This window comes from Triticum urartu, chromosome 3 (genome assembly GCF_003073215.2).
Source record: "Triticum urartu cultivar G1812 chromosome 3, Tu2.1, whole genome shotgun sequence".
Classification (NCBI taxonomy): Eukaryota; Viridiplantae; Streptophyta; class Magnoliopsida; order Poales; family Poaceae; genus Triticum; species Triticum urartu.
Window position 1 is genome coordinate 292,747,201 of NC_053024.1, and position 22,093 is coordinate 292,769,293.

Genomic DNA, 22,093 nt, shown 5'->3' on the forward strand with positions numbered 1-22,093 from the left:
GGATATTAAGGCCTCCTTTTAATAGAGTATCGGACCAAAGCATTAGCACTTAGTGAATACATGAACTCCTCAAACTACGGTCATCAACGGGAAGTGTCCCGACTATTGTCACTCTAGGGTTGCCGGATCATAACACGTAGTAGGTGACTATAACTTGCAATATCGGATCAAGAACACAAATATATTCATGAAAACATAATAGGTTCAGATCTGAAATCATGGCACTCGGGACCTAGTGACAAGCATTAAGCATAGCAAAGTCATAGCAACATCAATCTTAGAACATAGTGGATACTAGGGATGAAACCCTAACAAAACTAACTCGATTACATGGTAAATCACATCCAACCCATCACCGTCCAGCAAGCCTACGATGGAATTACTCACGCACGGCGGTGAGCATCATGAAATTGGTGATGGAGGATGGCAACGATTTGCCCTCTCCGGAGCCCCGAACGGACTCCAGATCTGCCCTCCCAAGGAAGAACAGGGCTTGGCGGCGGCTCCGTATCGTAAAACGTGATGAATCCTTCGCTCTGATTTTTTTTCTCTCTGAACGTGAATATATGGAGTTGGAGTTGATATTGGTGGAGGTCTAGGGGCCTACAAGGACGGAGGGCGCGCCCCCCATCCTTGTGGCCAGGGTGTGGGGCCCCTTCAGTTGATTCTTTCGCCAATATTTTTTATTAATTCCAAAAATCATCTCCATGAAGTTTCAGGTCATTCCAGGAAGTTTTATTTCTGCACAAAAAATACCATGGCAATTCTGCTGAAAACAGTGTCAGTCCAGGTTAGTTCCATTCAAATCATGCAAGTTAGAGTCCAAAACAAGGGCAAAAGAGTTTGGAAAAGTAGATACGATGGAGATGTATCACTCGCTGCGCTGACCCCACCGCCACCTCGCCGATGCCGCCCCGCCGTTGCCAGCACCCGCCTCCCAATCCTCGACCTCCTCCCCAATTGTGCCCCAATGCCAACACCATCCGCCCTCGCTGCCACATCACCACATCATTCGATCTGCCTCGCCGGACTTCCCCAGGCTTCACCGCCCGGATCCCCGGCACCGGGGGTGAGCTCTCGTACCCCGCTTCCCTATGCCTTCTGTCCCTATGTTGTGCGCACTTGCCCGCTCGACCCCACGACCGCCCCTGCCCACTCGCGCCGCAGCCGCCGCCCCCGTGCATACGTCCGGCACCCGCGCCCTGATACGTCTCCAACATATCTATAATTTATGAAGTATTCATGCTATTTTATTATCATTCTTGGATGTTTTACAATCATTTTATATCAACTTTATATCATTTTTTGGGACTAACCTATTGACCCAGTGCCCAGTGCCAGTTGCTGTTTTTTGCTTGTTTTTTTACATCGCAGGAAATCAATATCAAACGGAGTCCAAACACCGCGAAACTTTTTGTGGATTTTTTATGGACCAGAAGACTCCCGATGGGCCAGAGCAGCACCTGGGGGTGCCTCGAGGGGGGCACAACCCACCAGGACGCGCTTGGGGGCCCAGGCGCGCCCAGTTGGGTTGTGCCCACCTCGGTGGCCTCCCGCACCCCCTCTTTACCCTATAAATTCCCAAATATTCCAAAAACCCTCGGGGTTAACCTAGATCAGAAGTTCCGCTGCCACAAGGCTCTACAGCCACCGAAAACCAATCTAGACCTTGTTCCGGCACCCTGTCGGAGGGAGAAATCATCATCGGTGGCCATCTTCATCATCTCGGCGGCCACCACGATGAGGAGGGAGTAGTCCACCCTCGGGGCTGAGGGTTTGTACCAGTAGTTATGTGTTTAATCTCTCTCTCTCTCGTGTTCTTGAGATGTCACGATCTTGATGTATCGCAGGCTTTGTTAATATAGTCGGATCATATGGTGTTTTCCCCTCTCCATCTTGTTGTGAATTGAGTTTTCCCTTTGAGATTTCGTTTTATCGGATTGAATACTTTTATGGATTTGAGAGCACTTGATATATGTCTTGCATATGAATACTCGTGGTGACAATGGGGTATCGTATTCATTCACTTGATATATGGTTTGGCACTCAACTCGCGGATTCCCGAGGTGACATTGGGGTAATCTACGCATAGGGGTTGATGCACGTTCTTGTCTTTGTTTCTCCGGTAGAAATCTTGGGGCACTCTTTGAGGTTCTTTGTGTTGGGTTGAGTATTATGAATCTGAAATTATTTGGTGTTATTTTAGTACGAACTCTTGGATAGATCGATCGGAAAGAATAGCTTCGAGGTGGTTTCGTAGTTCGTACCCTACAAATAATTTCTTCTTATGTTCTCCGCTAGATAGGAAATTTGGAGTGATTCTTCATCGCACTTTGAGGGGTGGTCATATGATCCAATTACATTAGCACTGTTGAGAGATTGCACTAGCAAAAGTACGGAGCCTAGGCCTCATTTTCAAGTATTGCAATACCGTTTTGTGCCCGTTTACTATTTGCTACCTTGCTGTTTTTATTTATTTAGATTATAAAAATATATTTCTACCATCAATATTACACTTTTATCACCATCTCTTCGCCGAACTAGTGCACCTATACAATTTTCCATTGTATTGGGTGTGTTGGGGACACAAGAGATTTCTTGTATTTGGTTGCAGGGTTGCTTGAGAGAGACCATCTTCATCCTACACCTCCCATGGATTGATAAACCTTAGGTCATCCACTTGAGGGAAAATTGCTACTGTCCTAAAAAACTCTGCGCTTGGAGGCCCAACACAAGTCTACAAGAATAAAAGTTGCGTAGTAGACATCAAGCTCTTTTCTGGCGCCGTTGCCGGGGAGGTGAGTGCTTGAAGGCATATCTTTATATCTTGCAATTGAATATTTTAGTTTCTTGTTTTATCACTAGTTCAGTTTATAGAAGAAAAATACATAAAAATGGAATTGAGGTTGCATCATATTATTGATCATCTTTATAATATCTTTCTTGAAAATGGTAGTTTGGAAAATTGTGCTCAATTATTTTAGTATGAATTCTTTGAATATCCATGATGCTAATGATATGCAACGCCATAAGCTTGGGGATGCTATGTTTGATGAAGATGATATTTTTAGTCCCCCGAGATTTGATGTGCAATTTTTTTATAATGATTTCATGCCTCCTATTTATGATGATTATAATGATTAAAGTGGATATGGAGAGGTCATGACTTTATTTAGTGATGAATCCACCATTTTGGATGAGGCTTCAATTGACTATGATAACAAAGTTGCTATCTATGATGATTATGGTGATGAAATGTGTGCTATAAATAATAATGATAACCATGAAACTTGTCATCATGATTTTAATTTTCACTCTCATGATAGTTATTTTGTTGAGTTTGCTCCCACTAATATTGATGAGAAGAAATTTGCTTATGTGGAGAGTAATAAGTTTTCTATGCTTTTGCATCATGAAAAGAATGATTTATGTGATAGATATATTGTTTAATTCATTCATGACGCTACTAAAAATTATTATGGGGGAGGAACTTATGCTTGTAGGAATTGCAATAATATCAAGTTTCCTCTCTATGTGTTGAAAATCTTGAAGTTATGCTTGTTTTGCCTTCCTATGCTAGTTGATTCTTGTTCCCATAAGTTGTTTGCTCACAAAATCCCTATGCATAGAAAGTGGGTTGGACTTAAATGTGCTAGTCATATGCTTCATGATGCTCTCTTTATGTTTCAATTCTTATCTTTTATGCGAGCATCATTGAAATCATAATGCCTAGCTAAAAGGCATTAAAGAAAAATCGCTTGTTGGGAGACAACCCAACACTTTTACCTACTGTTTTTGTGTGTTCACATGATTAGGTTACTGTAGTAATCATGTTTTATTTCTTTTGTTTCAATAAAGTGCCAAGTAAGACCTTTGGGATGGCTTATGGTGATAATTGATTTTGATCTTGCTGAAAATCAGAAACTTTTGCGCTCGGGAAAATAATTCTCGTTTTTAACAGAAGCATGATAAAATTCTGATTCTTTTTGCAGAAGATTAATAGACAAATTACCCAGGTTTTCCTATTTTTCAGATTTTTTTTCGAGTAGCAGAAGTATGGCTAGAGTGCAGATTACTACAGACTGTTCTATTTTTGACAAATTCTGTTTTCGATGCATAGTTTGCTTGTTTTCTAATTTCCATGGCTTATATTGCTCAATATAAATTGTGGAAATGATATGATACAGTATGAATTGTGTGAGAACAATTATGAATCTTGTCTTTGACAGTACCAAAAGTGAAATGGTTTGCTCTTTATCATACTAACCTATCTCACAAAGTTCCGTTAAGTTTTGTGTGATTGAAGTTTTCAAGTTTTGGGTGAGATGTCGATATGAGGAGAATAAAGAGTGACAAGAAACTAAGCTTGGGGATTCCCAAGTCACCCCAAGGTAATATTCAAGGAAGATCTAAGAAACTAAGCTTGTGGATGCCCTGGAAGGCATCCCCTCTTTCATCTTCAACATTATCGGTAACCTCACTTGGAGCTATGTTTTCATTCGTCACATGATATGTGTTTTGCTTGGAGCATCATTTATTTTGTTAGGACTTTCTTGCTGTTATTTAGAATAATGTTTTGCATCTTTTATTTCAATAAAAGTGGCATTGATAGCCTTTACTATGCTTATTTTGCAAGTCTACATGTTGCTTTTTGAAAATAGAAAGTTTACCGATGTTGCAAAAATTCCCTAGAAAAGCCAGAATGTGATAAAATGTTGAAACTTTTTGAAAAATAGGCTCTAATAAATTTTCTACATTGTGGTAAAATTTTCATAATTTTCGGAGTTTAAGAAGTATTGATACTCTTGCATTCTTTACAGACTGTACTGATTTGGCAGATTGTTGTTATGTTTGCATTGTTTGCATATGTTTGCTTGTTTAATAATTCTATTTGAGGATAGGAGTATTAAATATGCAGAGGCATTTAGTATACAATGTTGAATAATAATTTTAGTGATTTGCTACAGTAGAGAATGATAAGGTTTTTGTATTGGTTTATACTAACTTATCTCACGAGTTCTTGTTGAGTTTTGTGTGGATGAAGCTTTTGAGATTTAGGAAAATCGTGATATGAGAAGAATTAAGGAGACACAAAATCTCAAGCTTGAGGATTCCCAAGGCACCCCAAGATAAGCTTGAGGATGCCCCTGTAGGCATCCCACCTCTTTTCTTTAACAATTATCGGTTAGTATTGGTTGAGCCTAAGTTTTTTGCTTCTTCACATGATGTGTGCTATTCTTGGAATGTCATTTTATTTTCATTTTGCTTGTTGTTTTAATAAAATACTTAGATCTTAAAGTTTTTAAATAAAATAGAGTCCTCAAATAGTTGCCAGGGAGGTTAGGTAAGCGGCATTCACATCCCGTCAACGAAGCTCTTTTCTATGGAATTGCTCTAGTGCTTCACTTATATCTTTTTGAGCATGGTGTGCTTTAGTATTTTTGAAGAAATTCTCTCTTGCTTCACTTAAATTAATTTGAGAGAAAGAAATATTATGCTCATGATCTTCACTTATATCTTTTTGGAGTAGCTTGTCATTTACTCTTGTGCTTCACTTATATCCTATGAGTAAATCGTTGAATAAATTGAATATCATGAAGTTGAAATCACATCATGCCTAGTGGTAGCTTCACATTGGGTTTGGAAAGTGAAATCTTTTTAAGCTTGACAATCACAATATTGGTCATACAAGCAATTCATGAATAATTAGTATAAGGAAGAGAACTTTCACACGCAAATACACTATCTTGGAAATATTTTGTGATTGCGAGCCCGCATCAAAATATTATATGCCAAAATTGTTGACGTTGGACAAGAAAGACAACGTAATGGTTTATGTTTGTTCATATTCACATAGAAGTTATATTTTCATAGTTCCTTCAACATGTGGTGCTTGCCCCCCATCTTTGCTAGTCAAAAATTTCGCACCAAGTAGAGATACTACTTGTGCATCTAAAAACCCTTAAACCCAAATCTTATTTCCAAGAGTCCACCATACCTACCTAAGGATTGAGCAATATCCTTCAAGTAAGTTGTCATCGGTGCAATAAGGCAATAAAAATTTCTTCTAAAAGTGTTAGATCATTTAGTGCAAGACAAAATTGAGCGTTGTACGAACTTGTGATGGCAAAGAATAAAAGTGACAGACTGCATAATAAAGGTTGCTATCATAAGGGGCAATATAACGTGACGTTCTTTTGCACTAAGGAGTTGAGCATACAAACAAATAAGTGCATGGCAACCTCTGCTTCCCTCTGCGAAGGGCCTATCTTTTGCTTTCAGTATTTACTTTTATGCAAAGAGTCAAAGTTTTTCTCTCTATTCATTTTTATTTTTCTCTTTTGGCAAGCATCATGTGGTGAGGAAAGATCTAGGCACATATATCCAGTTGGATATGGGTAGCATGAGTTATTATTGTTGACATCACCCTTGAGGTGAATACGTTGGGAGGCAAAATTATAAGCCCCTATCTTTCTATGTGTCTGGTTGAAACGTTTTGCTCATGTGTATGTGGTGAGTGTTAGCAATCATAGAAGACTATATGATGGTTGAGTATGTGGAGCTCTTACTTAAACTCCGTTGAATAAGTTGAATTACAATTGCTTGGTGACTGAGAACATAGGTTGTTGAGTTTCAAGAGAATTCATTTTTTGAACCGTAACATGTGAATTGGTTACTACTATAACATGAGGAGTTTTATAAGAAAGAGTTGTTGTCATGATGCTAGGAAAAGTGATTGAAATTGTCATTGATCAAACTTATGCACTTTGCTAGCATTCACACTTCATAAATTATTTCTTTTATTATTTACTTACTCGAGGACGAGTAGGAATTAAGCTTGGGGATGTTGATATGTCTCCAACGTATCTATAATTTTTGAAGTATTCATGTTGTTTTATTATCATTCTTGGATGTTTTACAATCATTTTATAGCAACTTTATATCATTTTTTAGGACTAACCTATTGACCCACTGCCCAGTGCCAGTTGCTGTTTTTTTGCTTGTTTTTTACATCGCACGAAATCAATATCAAACGGTGTCCAAACACCGCGAAACTTCTTGTGGATTTTTTATGGACCAGAAGACTCCCGATGGGCCATAGCAGCACCTGGAGGGTACCCTGAGGGGGGCACAACCCACCAGGGTGCCCTTGGGGGCCTAGGCGCGCCCAGGTGGGTTGTGCCCACCTCGGTGGCCTCCCGCACCCCTCTTTACCCTATAAATTCCCAAATATTCCAAAAATCGTCGAGGTTAACCTAGATTAGAAGTTCCACCACCGCAAGGCTATGTAGCCACCGAAAACTAATCTAGACCCCGTTCTGGCACCCTGCCGGAGGGGGAAATCATCACCGGTGGCCATCTTCATCATCCCGACGGCCACCACGATGAGGAGGGAGTAGTCCACCCTCGGGGCTGAGGGTTTGTACCAGTAGTTATGTGTTTAATCTCTGTCTCTCGTGTTCTTGAGATGTCACGATCTTGATGTATCATGGGCTTTGTTAATATAGTCAGATCATATGGTGTTTTCCCCTCTCCATCTTGTTGTGAATTGAGTTTTCCCTTTGAGATTTTGTTTCATCGGATTGAATACTTTTATGGATTTGAGAGCACTTGATATATGTCTTGCATATGAATACTCGTGGTGACAATGGGGTATCGTATTGATTCACTTGATATATGTTTTGGCGCTCAATTCGCGGATTCCCAAGGTGACATTGGGGTAATCAACGCATAGGGGTTGATGCATGTTCTTGTCTTTGTTTCTTCAGTAGAAATCTTGGGGCACTCTTTGAGGTTCTTTGTGTTGGATTGAGCATTATGAATCTGAAATTATTTGGTGTTGTTTTAGTACGAATTCTTGGATAGATCGATCGGAAAGAATAACTTCAAGGTGGTTTCATACCCTACAAATAATTTCTTCTTATGTTCTTCGCTAGATAGGAACTTTGGAGTGATTCTTCATCGCACTTTGAGGGGTGGTTATATGATCCAATTATATTAGCACTGTTGAGAGATTGCATTAGCGAAAGTACAGACCCTAGGCCTCATTTTCAAGCATTGCAATACCGTTTTTGTGCCCGTTTACTATTTGCTACCTTGCTGTTTTTATTTATTCAGATTATAAAAAAAAATTCTACCATCAATATTACACTTTTATCATCATCTCTTCGCCGAACTAGTGCACCTATACAATTTGCCATTGTATTGGGTGTGTTGGGACATAAGAGATTTCTCGTATTTGGTTGTAGGGTTGTTTTTGAGAGACCATATTCATCCTACACCTCCCACAAATTGATAAACCTTAGGTCATCCACTTGAGGGAAAATTGCTACTGCCCTACAAAACTCTGCACTTGGAGGCCCAACACGAGTCTACAATAATAAAAGTTGCATAGTAGACATCATGCCTCTGGAGTCCCGCAGCCACCATGGCCCGACCTCGCCCCTGCCACGCTCCTCCCTGCTCCCGCTCACCTCCCGCACGCCCCGCAACCCGTGTCATGCGCCCCCCTGTGCCGTGTGCGTCATGCCCACGCACGCAGCCCCGCGCCACCGCCACGTCCTTCGTCCCCCATAGCCACCCCGTCACCCGCGTAGTGCACGCGCCCGCCTCTGTCGCCGCACCCGGCACTCATCCGCCAGTTGCGATCGTTCGCCCGCCGATGCTTGCCACCCGACGCTGCTTAGCGCGCCCTGGGCGCCCCTTGACCAGGCGCGGTGGTCATCGGCGCCTCGCTGGGAGCGCCCGTGCGCATGCCTAGCCGGCCCTCCCCTGTTTCTCGTAGCGCTAACCCCCCCCCCACTAAGCTAACCCATGTGCCACTGACATACGGGGCCCACGTCCTTGTAAAACAAAAAGGGGGAAATAAAATATATAAAAATAATAATATTATTAATTAATTAACAAGTTAATTAATTTAATTAATCTTGCTTAATTAGCCTAATGAGCTAGATTAGTTTTAATTAAATTCTATTTAATTAACTAGTCTATGACAAACGGGACCCGCATGCCAGATTGACCCAGTCAACTGCACTGTTGAGTGCTAACATCGTGCTGATGTCATGCTGATGCAGTAACCTATTTTTGATTTAATTTAAATATGTTAATTCAGAAAATGAATTAAACTTAGAAAATTAATATAAAATAAACCATATCTCGGATGAAAATACTTTGTACAAGAAAGTTGCTCAGAAAATCGAGATGAATTTGAATATGTAGTCCGTTCGTCCGCCACACATCCCTAGCACAACGAACATGGAACCATCCCCCTCCGTTTCATCTTTCCGAAATGCCAAACTTCGGGGAAACATTCCCGGATGTTTTCCCCCTTCACCGGTATCGTGTAGCCCTGCGATAGAACACCCCTAGCACCATGTATCGTCATGACATGCTTAGTAATGTATCTGTGTGATTTTGTAACCTTCTGTTCTACCTTACCTATTTATCCTAAACTGCTTAGTATAGGTTGACTAGTGATCCACCAGTGACCCCTCACCTTGTCCCAGTTGTCTCGGCTTGATGACCGATGACTCGATCAACGTGATCGACGTCCAGAGCCCGACAGATCACATCACCCCCCTTTGTTGCTTGACTCTGCAGAGCTACTATCGAGTGCTGAGGGTGATACCTCGTAACGCACTCATAATGATAACTCTTTAGTGTAGCTATTCGGTCGTGGTCATCGAGGGTGATTCCTCCTTCACCACTTCCGATATGACTCTATCGTGCAACACCTCAAGTGTGAACCTCGAGGGTGATTCCTCCTAGTTCACCTTGACGATTATATCATGTGGATTTCATCGAGGGTGATTCCTCGGATCCCCCCTTGATGTTATGGACATAGGGTTACCTGGACTTTACTTGAGACCTTTATTGAAGTTGGGTCGGCCCCGAGGGGTACCGGTGAGTTGATGTGAAAGTTGGGCGGGCCCGGAGAGCACCAGCAAAATAATTACGTGGCACGTCCGGGCATTCTGGGCCCTTGTCGTAAGTCCACGAGACGGGGCGACGGGGTCACATCGATCTGAGTCTCTGCTCGTCTCCGCGAGCTCCTAATACGCTAAGGGTTTGGGTATTTGTTCTAAGTTGGCCACTAACCTTTACGCACTAACCACCACGCAGGGACAGTTATGCGCGCTCGGCGTCGTAGTATTAGCCGAAGCTTTGTCAGACGTCCAATTCAGCATTGTGGGCATGTCGGGCATGTGCCATCCAGGATGAGGTGGTGCTCGTCCTGGCTCGTCGCACAACGACCCGGAGTGCAACGAGCGATGGGCCCAAGACCTCGGAGTGCTTAGCATGTAGACCGGTGGGGACCTCTCTGTTGAGCCTATGTAGGGTTGTGACGTGTTGATCTTCTGAGCCCGGCATGGACCCAAGAAAGTGTGTCCGGCCAGAGTAATCAAGCGTGTTGGGTAATGTGGTGCACCCATGCAGGTAAGTTATGTATTTGAATACCGTGTCCATGGTAACAGACGTTCAGACTTGTATCATGATCTATTACAACTAGAACTGGTTACTTGAGATATGTGATGGATATGTTGGCTTCGGGATTGCTTCCTCGCAGGGAGTTTTGGAAGGATTCTCTAGGCATTAATGCTACAACATGCTTGTTAAATGTTAAAATTCTATTCTTTACTCTTCCACATGCTGCAAGATGCTTGGAGCTGCTTGAAGATTCTAGTATTTGATAGGCTAGGCCTACCTTCTATTCTGGCATTCTGCAGTTCGATCCACAGATATAACCCTTCCATTTGATACCAATGCATACTTAGTGTAGATTTGATGTTTGCAAGTACTTTGGATGAGTACTCATGGTTGCTTTGCTACCCCTTTCCCCCCTTCTTTCTTCTTTCCAGTTGATGCAACCAGATGGTGGAGCCCAGGAGTCAGATGCCACCCCCGTCGACTATTACTACTCCCCCGACAGAGCCTGCTACTAATGTTGGGAATCGTTGCATGGAAAACAAATATTTTTTTCTACGCACACACAAGGATCTATCCGTGGAGATGCATAGCAACGAGAGGGGAGAGTGTGTCTACGTACCCTCATAGACCATAAGTGGAAGCGTTTCACAACGCGGTTGATGTAGTCGAACTTTCTTCGAGCTCCAACCGATCTAGTACCGAATGCACGGCACCTCCGCGTTCTGCACACGTTCAGCTCGGTGACGTTTTCCGCCTTCTTGATCCAGCAAGACGGCGAGGAAGTAGATGAGTTCTGACAACACGATGGTGTGGTGACGGTGATGGTGATGTGATCTCTGCAGGGCTTCGCCTAAGCACTATGAAAATATGACCGAGCGACTAAACGGTGGACGGGGGAGCCGCACACGGCTAAGACAATGTTGTATCTTATGTGGCGCCCTTTCCCCACATATATATAGGTGGGAGGGAGGGAGGAGCAGCCAAAGGAGGCGCCCAAGTAGGAGGAATCCTATTGGGGTCCCTCCCAAGCCCCCCTTTCCTTATTTGGAGTGCGGGAAAAGGCAGCGGAGGATGGCGCCCCCTCCTTTTCTTTATCCCATGAGAGGGGAAGGCAGGAGGGGCTATCCCTCCCCCTTTTCCTTCCCTAGGGCTGGCCAAACAAGGGAGGGGGCGCACCAACCCCCTTGTGGGCTGGTCTATTCCTTTCTTTGGCCCATAAGGCCCATATCTTGCCGGGGGGGATGGGGTGCCCGGAACCCCTTCCGGTGACCCAATTCCTTCCCGGTACGTCCCGAAACACTTTCGGTGTCCAAATACCATTGTACTATATATCAATCCTTACTTCTCAGCCATTTCGAGACTCCTCGTCATGTTCGTGATCTCATACGGGACTCTGAACAACATCCGGTCACCAAATCATATACCATTATATCGTCAACGAACGTTAAATGTGCGGACCCTACGGGTTTGAGAACTATGTAGACATGACCGAGAAACCTCTCCGGTCAATAACCAATAGCGGAACCTGGATGCCCATATTGGGTCCTACATATTCTACAAAGATCTTTATTGATCGGACCTTATGACAACATACGCAATTCCCTTTGTCCATCGGTATGTTACTTGCCCGAGATTCGATCGTCGGTATCTTCATACCTGGTTCAATCTCGTTACTGGCAAGTCTCTCTACTCGTTCCATAATACATCATCCTGCAACTAACTCATTAGTCACTTTGCTTGCAAGGCTTCTTATGATGTGTATTACCGAGAGGGCCCGGAGATACCTCTCCAATACTCGGAGTGACAAATCCTAATCTCGATCCATGCCAAATCAACAAACACCTTCGGAGATACCTGTAGAGCATCTTTATGATCACCTAGTTATGTTGTGATGTTTAATAGCACACAAGGTATTCCTCTGGTATCCGGGAGTTGCATAATCTCATAGTCAAAGGAATATGTATTTGACATGAAGCAGTAGCAATAAACTGAACGATTAATATGCTAAGCTAACGGATGTGTCTTGTCCATCACATCATTCTCCTAATGATGTGATCCCGTTATCAAATGACAACTCATGTCTATGGTTAGAAAACCTTAATCATGTTTGATCAACGAGCTAGTTTAGTAGAGGCTCACTAGGGACACGGGATTTGTTTATGTACCCGCACATGTATTTAAGTTTCTAGTCAATACAATTCTAGCATGAACAATAAACCTTTATCATGATTAAGGAAATATAATAATAACCATTTTATTATTGCCTCTAGGGCGTATTTCCATCAACTACGTGGAGAATGCTGACGGCCAAGAGTAGTTAGGAGGTCCTAGGCAAGATGCCTTGCCTCTTTGATCGTTGTTTCTTTTGTGCTTGCCTTCTTAAAGCAGTCTTGTTTAACCTTATGTCTGTTCTGAGATATTGTTGCTTCCGCTGATGCTTGTGTCTTGAGCTATGTATCTAAGCCCTCGAGGCCCCTGGCTTGCAATATAAAGCTTGTATTATTTTAATTTGTGTCTAGAGTTGTGTTGTGATATCTTCCCGTGAGTCCCTGATCTTGACCGTACACATTTACGTGTATGATTAGTGTACGGTCAAATCGGGGGCGTCACACCCACTTTATGTGATCGGAGATCTCGTGAAGTAGAAGTGGGAGACATGTTGTTGGTCAGCTGGGAGGAGAGTATCCCTATTTTAATTGTCCCACTCCGCGAAGATGCAATACTCTCCTGATCTGCATGGAAGATTGATAGTTATCTTAATGTGTTCCAAGTGGCTTATCTGAGTAAGCAGAGATGTTGTCCTGTAGAGCACCTCCTGAGGAGCACACCTATATGAATTTGACTGTTAACGTCGCAGTATGTGAGAATTTAGTGTTCTCTAATAAATTCATGAAAGGCCCTGGAGTAGTCAGTATATGCTCCACCCGCGGGGAAGCCTTGTGGCAGCCTAGTATCAGTCAAGAATTTGTGTGAAAATAGCCTCGCAGAAAACTTGTAGTTCAAGACATAGTCCACTATTCAAGTTGTGATCTAGTCTAGCATAAATCTCTAAGTGGAAGTTCAACTTTACAATCTCCACTAAGCACTGGCATATAAACAATGTCTTGAAACTAAGTGATGATATGTACTAATGAGACTTAGTGGGGGATTGTTGGAATTTGTTAGTAGGCCTTTCGCCCAAAGCCCAACTAAAATTCTGAAATTCTCTTGGCCCATTCATGCATAGCTTGTGAGTGGTATGAGTGGGACTAAAGTTCAATCCCACCCCGGAAGTTGAGTGAGGCTTGCACCTCTTTATAAAGTGAGCTCTTCTACCACTTGTATGAGCATGAGAAGATGAGACTTACACACACGCTCCTCCTCACTCGCCACGATGCGGGTTGCGGGAATGAGCCGACCTGAGGACAGAGCTATGCACGTTGTCTATATTTTTGCTGCTCGGGAAAAATTAGTGAGTCATTAATTAATAATTAACAGACTGTTAATTACTAAACCGTTTCCGATTCTTTTGGATCGCGACTTGGACGTGGGTTTACTCCCACGACCTATCCGGCCCGCATTATATAGTCAGGCAGACGTCTACCGTAGCCGCCGCCGCATCGCATGGTTTCACACCATCGTTCCAGATCATTCCGTCACCACGCAAGTCTTCTTCATCCCTCCTGGAGCCCTGCCTTTCATGATCCTGTACGGGAGAGGGGCGATCAGGTTTTTGGGGAGCGCACTCGCGTGACTGCTGGCAGCGACGACTTCGGCGACGACCTCGACAAGCTCTTCCTCCACGACATGGCTGACAATTTCAACGCCAACGGTGCTGCTCCCCTTGCACCGTATGTGATTCTGTCCTTCCTGTTCGAGATGTTTTTAGTTTGTGCACTAGATTTGATCTGTTCATCTATTATGCTAGTCCACCTGATTAATTTAATCTCTGTTATAGCCATCATGATTTATTTTGTGTTTATTCGAATTAAATCTCGTAGTAATTTGCTCCAGCCTCACTCCTGCGAGATTTCGTCTCCAGCTCGCCGCGTCGGTCGAGCACCACCGTCCACCAGCTGCTGCCGCTCCCGCTCACTACATCTTGCCGCGCTGGGCCGCCGACGAGATGCTTTAGATCGACGCCTGTGCCACCATATCCAGCGGTTGGAGTACACTGCGTTCGCGCCTCTGCTTGTGCTCTCTCGGCGTCCCCTTCGTGCACATCTCTGTCCCAGCCGCTTGCTACTCTTCTCGGGCTCTTCGCCGTGGAGGAGGGTACCACCACTGTGTCTGTCTAGCTCCATCTCGCTCGCTCTCTCTGTCCTAGGCTCTGAATCGCACGTCTCTGTTTTGAATCAGAATGATCGAATCTCTTGATCGATGGTTACAGGCCCCCTTTTATATGTCTCTAAGAGACACGGCGATCCCTTGAGGAGGCGTCGGTTCCAGGAGATCGAAGGGAGGCGTCGGTTGCGGGACAAACCACAACGACGGTTTGGGCAAGGGAAGATTTTCCCCTAATTACAGAATTATTTTTAACACTCCCCTTAATCTACGCTTGACCATGTAGATCATCTTCACGATTTTCCGGGAAGCTCTATCATCTCAAAAGATTCTCCTTCAAAAGTTCTTCATAAAATATTTGATGAGATCCTGAAACATATACTCACAAAGAAAGATAGCATAATGTGATGTCATTAAAATGAGGATATCTCAAGAAGAGACTCCCCCTGACACCTGCAAGTCCCTAAGTCTTCGCATACCAATTCCATGAACACATTTCTGGAATGTAGAATTTGGTAGAGACTTGGTAAATAAATCAGCAAGGTTGTCGCATGATTTGACTTGCAGAATGCTTATTTCCCCGCTTTTCTGAAGATTATGGGGGGAAAACCATTTAGGAGAAATATGCTTGGTGATATTACTCTTGATGTATCATGTTTGCATTTGCGCAACACAGGCCGCATTATCTTCATAGATAATGGTAGGTGATTTTATCGAACCCATTCCACATGACTGTTGTATGTGGTTTATCATTCTCCGAAGCCATACACATTCGCATGTTGCTTCAAATAATGAAATTATTTCAGAATGATTGGTAGATGTTGCCACCAGAGTCTGTTTCGAAGACTTCCATGATATAGCAGTGCCACCATGTAGGAACACGAAGCCGGTCTGAGATCTGGCATTATGGGGACCAGATAAATAGCCAGCATCTGCATATCCAATCACATCAGAGTCCTGATTTTTCTGGAACTGGAAAAATAGGCCAAGATCCTTTGTGCCTTGGAGATATCGACAGATATTCTTCACTCCGGACCAATGACGTTTGGTGGGAGCTGCGCTATGTCTAGCAAGTAGATTCACTGCAAATGCAATATCAGGTCTTGTGAAATTTGCAAGATACATAAGCGCTCCAACAGCACTAAGGTATGGAACTTTAGGTCCCAACACCTCTTCTCCATCATCCCTTGGTCTGAATGGATCTTTCTCTACGTATAGAGATCGAACCACCATGGGAGTTTTAGATGGATAGGATTTGTCCATATTGAATTTCTCCAATATTTTCTGGATATAGGCAGATTGGTGTACCATGATTCCTGAGGGAAGATGCTCAAGTTGAATACCTAAGCAAAATTTGGTTTTACCCAAATCCTTCATCTCAAATTCCATCTTTAGGTGATTGCGTGCTTCATCAATGTCTGGTGTGCTGCCGCTGATGTTGAGATCATCAACATACACAGAAATGATGCAAAATCCTGTAGAGGACTTCTAACGCATGGGCAATCAGCACTATTGGAGTAACCTTTCTGAAGAAGGAACTCACTAAGTCGGTTGTACCACATCCGTCCCGACTACCTTAAGCCATATAATGACTTATTCAGCTTTACATAATACATGTTGCGTTTTGCATTTTTATTCGAACAGAGATTCCATCAGGAACCTTCATATATATGTCCGAATCTAGTGACCCATAAAGATATGCGGTCACAACGTCCATCAACTGCATAGATAGACGATTTTGCACTGCCGAAGATATAAGATATCGGGAAGTGGTTGCACTCATTACTGGAGAATATGTTTCAGTGAAATCAATGCCGAGTTTCTGCGTGAAACCTTGTGCTACGAGCCTTGCTTTATATCTCACCACCTCATTGTTCTCATTCCGTTTCCGAAGAAAAACCCATTTGAATCCCACGGGGAAAACACTGGGAGGTGTCGGTATTGCTTCAGTGAATACCTTTCTTTTGTTAAGCGAGGCAATTTCTGCTTGGATTGCATCCTTCCATTTAGGCTAGTCGGAGCGCTTTTGGCACTCAACGATAGACCTTGGATCATGATCAGTGAGAAGGGTATCTGCAATCTTTTCAGCAAAATATATGTCGACAGTCGTAGTCTTACAGTTAAATGATTCTCCAGAATCAACATAGTTGATGGAAATTTCCTGCACCCCTAGTGACTCTTCGTGATTTCCCAATACGATCGAGTCTGGGTGTTCCGATGTCCCAGTCAGTTTGTGCACACTGGAACTGGGTTGTGAAGGTTGCCCATCCACTGGGTGTATACTACCCATCAGGTGTTTGTCAACGTTGAGTTGACCTGCATTTACTGACTCCGAGGTTTTTCTCCTCGATTTCCTTTGCTGCTTGCTAGAAGCATGCTCCGGGTCAGAGGCTGTACTACTCCCCCTCTTTTTAGGAATAGGGAGTTGAGTGGTTCTTATTGGTACCTCCACTCTTTCTGGTGCGTTTCTGGCCGGGTTTAAGGATTTTGTAACACCTTTCAAATCAGTAAATGAATTTGGCAGATTATTTGCAAGATGTTGCAAATTAATGATCTTCCGAACTTGAAGTTCGGTCTCATGGGTACATGGATCAGAGGATGAAATGGAATGAGCATTCCAATCAATTTCCGGGCATTCTTTCTGGTACTTGAAATCTCCCCCTAATGCCGAAAAATGTTCCTCATTAAATATGCAATCAGCATGACGGGCTGTGAACAGATCCCCAGTCAGGGGTTCCAGGTACTTAATAATCGACGGCGATTTGTACCCCACATAGATCCCCAACTTCCTGTGTGGGCCCATAGATGTCCGTTGTGGTGGTGAGATTGGGATGTATGCAGCACATCCGAACTTACGCAGATGGGAAATGCTTGAAGGATTTCCACGTACCAATTCCAGAGGGGAAGAACTATCATATGCAGTTGGCCTCAATTGTATCAAGTCAGCAGCGTGTAAAACAGCGTGACCCCAACAAGAGGTTGGCAAGTTGCAATTCGTCAACAAAGGTATTGCAATGAGTTTGATCCTCTTAATCAATGCTTCAGCCAAACCATTTTGTGTATGGACATATGGAACAGAGTGCTGAACTTCAATCCCCAAAGCCATGCAATAATCATTGAAAGCACATGAGGAGAATTCTGTAGCATTGTCCATTCGAATTGATTTAATTCGACTTTCAGGATAATGGGCTTGCAACTTAATGACTTGCCTCATTATCTTGGCAAATGCATGGTTTCGTGTGGATAGAAGACACACATGTGACCATCGTGTAGATGCGTCAATCAGAACCATGAAATACCGGAAAGGTCCAGATAATGGCTGAATGGGACCACAAATGTCTCCTTGAATACGTTCAAGGAACTAAAGTGGTTCAGCTTGTATTTTGAGGTGTGAGGGCCTCAAAATTAGCTTTCCCGTGGCACAAGATGTGCACACAAAACCAGAAGATTGAGGAAATTTTGACTCAAGAAAATTATGACCAATGGAATTGCTAGTAATTTTTCTCATCATCCCTATTCCAAGATGGCCTAGGCAATCATGCCAGGTTTGGAATGCGTTAACATTCTGAAAAAATACTTTGTATGCAACATGTTCCACGGGTTTGATGTACGTATAGTACAAACCAGACGATAGAGAAGGAATTTTCTCATGTACCTTTTTGCCATATCCGTCATCTTTAGTAAAGAGTAGATACTCCTCTTTGTTGTCTTCATGGGTTTCAATATGAAAACCATTTTTACGGATATCTCGATAACTGATCAGGGTACGTGCAGAATCGGGATACAGTAAAGCATCCTCAATTGTCACATATGTACCACTTGGGAGGGTGAATATGGCACGTCCAGTACCAACAGTCACAATATCGCGTTCAGCTATAGTTAGAATATCTTCATTCGTCTTTTTCAGAGTTTGGAAATATTTCATCTCCCTCAGTATGGAGTTTGTGGCACCACTGTCCACAAGGCATAATTCTCCTTCCATCGGATTGTCCCCGTAGAAAATGGCGACGAGTGCTTCCTCTCTTCTCCTTTCTCTATTGCCTTTTGCTCTCGATGGCTGTTCTACGTGCGTGATAACGTGTTTTGAATCAAAATGACTGAATCTCTTGATCGATGGTTACAGGCCCCCTTTTATATGTCCCGAAGAGACACGACGATCCCTCGAGGAGGTGTCGGTTCCAGGAGATCGAAGGAAGGCGTCGGTTGCGGGACAAACCGCAACGACGGTTTGGGCAAGGGAAGATTTTCCCCTAATTACAGAATTATTTTTAACAGTCTCATCCCACGTGGGGCGTACCTGGTGACGATGGACGGTGGGAAAGCGGCCGCTTGACAGCATCTGGGAAAAAGTGACGCCAGACCGGACCTTTCTGTTGGAACTAATCGAGAGGCAAATCGAGAGACAACAATGAATCGAACTATACTTTATTGATGATGATTGTACACTTATATACATAGGGAACAGATGCCTCGGAGGGATGCGACCGCTCGTAGAGGCGCCGTTCCAGGAACTGCCATGACACTTCGCTGGAGTCATGGTACCGTAAGCGATGTGTAGGAAGCGGGGATTATCCCGTAATAACCGCCAGGGTTATTTATTTTTAACACTCCCCCTAATCACCGCTTGATATAAGATTTCATCATCTTGATTAAGTTTCCTCCAAAAACCCTGTGGGAAAAATATGAGGAGTAGTGTATGATATGTTGCGAAAACTCCTGCAAACCCAGTGGGAAATAAGGAGAAAATGCTGCAACATACAGTGGTTATCATCTCCGTTAACTCAATATGTATGAACCATAGAGTTTGGAGAATAATAAACATGTCGTTATACTTTCCTAAAAAACCCGGTGGGGAAAACTGGAAAGTATGACATATGATCTCATGTTGATATTACCTTATTAAAAACCTTTATGAGAACAAGTATAGTAAACTCATGAAGGAAAAAAGAGTATAATATGATGCATTGAACAGGAACAATTCAGGAAGATACTCCCCCTGATTCTTGCAAATTCCGAAGCCGTCATATACCAATTCCATGAACATGTTTCTGGAATGTAAAAGTTGGTAGAGACTTGGTGAACAAATCAGTTGCATGATTTGACTTGCAAGATATGCAATATAAATATATTGCTTATTAGTAACTTGTTTGTATCCGGGCAACACAAGCAACATTATCTTTGAGATAATGATTGGTGGATGTAGCCATGAGGTCTGTTTTGAAAACTCTTCATGAGAGGCTACCACACCTAGTAGGAACACTAAAATTGTTTATGATCTGACATAGTGGGGATCTGATCGATGTATCCAATGATATTGGTGTTCACATTTCTGTGAAACTGAAAAATTAGGACAAGTTGTTTGATGCCTTGGAGATACCAAAAGATATTCTTGAATACCAACCAACTGTGTTTGGTGGATCCAATGGCATTATGGAACGTTGAGTCCCAATATCTCATTCCCATCATCTCTTGGTCTAAATAGACCTTTCTCTACGTCTAGAGAATGAACTACCATGAGAGTTTATGGATGGATCAGATTTGTCCATAATGAATTTCTCCAATATATTTTGGATATAGACAACATAGTATACCATAATGTATGAATGAAGGTGCTCAAGTTGTAGTAACGAGCGGATTTTTGGTTCACCCAAATCCTTCATTTTAAACTCCGTCATTTAGATGATTACATGTGTCGTCATTGCAGACACACAAACATGGATAATCATCATTGTAGGATTAATCCTTGTGAATAAGGACCTCACTACGTCGGTTTTACCATATTCACCGACAACAATAAGTCTTATGGTGACTTATTGATTGTACACAATGTATGTTGCATTTTGTATTTCGATTCAGAATTGAGACTCCATCGGGAATCAATCATATATGTCTGAATCTAGTGATCGACATGGATATGTAATCACTACATCTATCAACTGCATAGATAAATGATTTTGTACTACCAATGATATAAGTTATCGGAAAGAGATTCCACCTCTGGAGAATAGTTGGGTATCTGCGTGAACCCTTGTGCTACAATACTTGCTCTATGTTTCACACCTCATTGTTCTCAATTCTGTTTCCAGAAGAAAACTGGTGTAGGTATTGCTTATGAATACCTTCCCATTATTGAGCAAGATCATTTCTACCTAGATTATACCCTTTGCTTGAGTTCAGTCCGAGTGTTATTCACACTTTTCCATGGCCATGGTCTTTGGATCTGAATCATTTGAACGGTTTTTGCAATCTAGTTGAGAAATATATGTCGACAATTGTAGACTTCCGGTTATATGATTCTCCAGAATCTATATATCAATATAGACTTGATGGAAATATCATTACCCATGGTGACTGCTCGCGATTTCCCAATGCGATCGAGTCGGGTATTCCGATGTCCTGGTCACTGTGTGCACTATGACCTGGGTTTGTGGAGGTTTCACGTCCACTGGGTGTATACTACCCAATAGGTGTCTGTCAACGTGAAGTTGACTTGCATTTACTGATTCACAGGCCTTGATATCCTTGCTTGCGGGAAGCTGAATCCTGATGTACTTCTGCCATACATCTCCCCTTGTTGCTATGAACAGGGAGTGGAGTGAATTTTGTTGGTACCATCACTCTTTCAGGCATATTTTTGCAGGATTATAGGATTGTGTGACACCTTTATAGTCAGTAAATGAATCTGGCAGGTTATTTGCAATGTGATGCAAATCTTCCGAACGCATGATTCAGATCTTTGAGTATGTGGATTTGAGGCAGAAAATGTGTTGAACATTTCACTAATTTCCTGGCATTCTTTATGGTACTTGAAATCTCCCCCTAATGCCTGGAAATGTTCCTCATTGAATCAACATACTGGCCTTGAATAACTCCCCATGCGAGGGGCTTGAGGTATTGACGGAAATACAGTTATTCCTCACATAGATCCCAACTATATGTTGAGGGGCCAATGATGTATGTCGGGTGGTGATATCGGTATGCAACCGAATTACCGCAGATAGGAAATACTTGGTAGATATCCACATATCAAAGATAGTGGGGAATAATATTATGCAGTTCTGTCATGAGCGTGTAAAACTGCATGACTCCGACGTAAAGTTGGTAAGTTGCAATTCCAAAGTAAAGATAATGCAATGAGCTTAACTCTTTGGATAGGATTCTACCAAACCATTTTGAGTCTAGACATTAGGACAAATTGCTAAATTTCAATCCAAAAGCCATAGAGATGGCCCTCAAGGAGAATTCTGCAATGTTATCCATTCAATTTGCTTGAAATCGATGTCAGGATAATGGCCAATGGTTTCGTGTGAATAAAGCACACACTTAAGACCATCATGTAGATATGTCTTTTAGAACCATGGATACCTGAATAGTCTACTCAATGGCTGGGAAGAGCCACTTA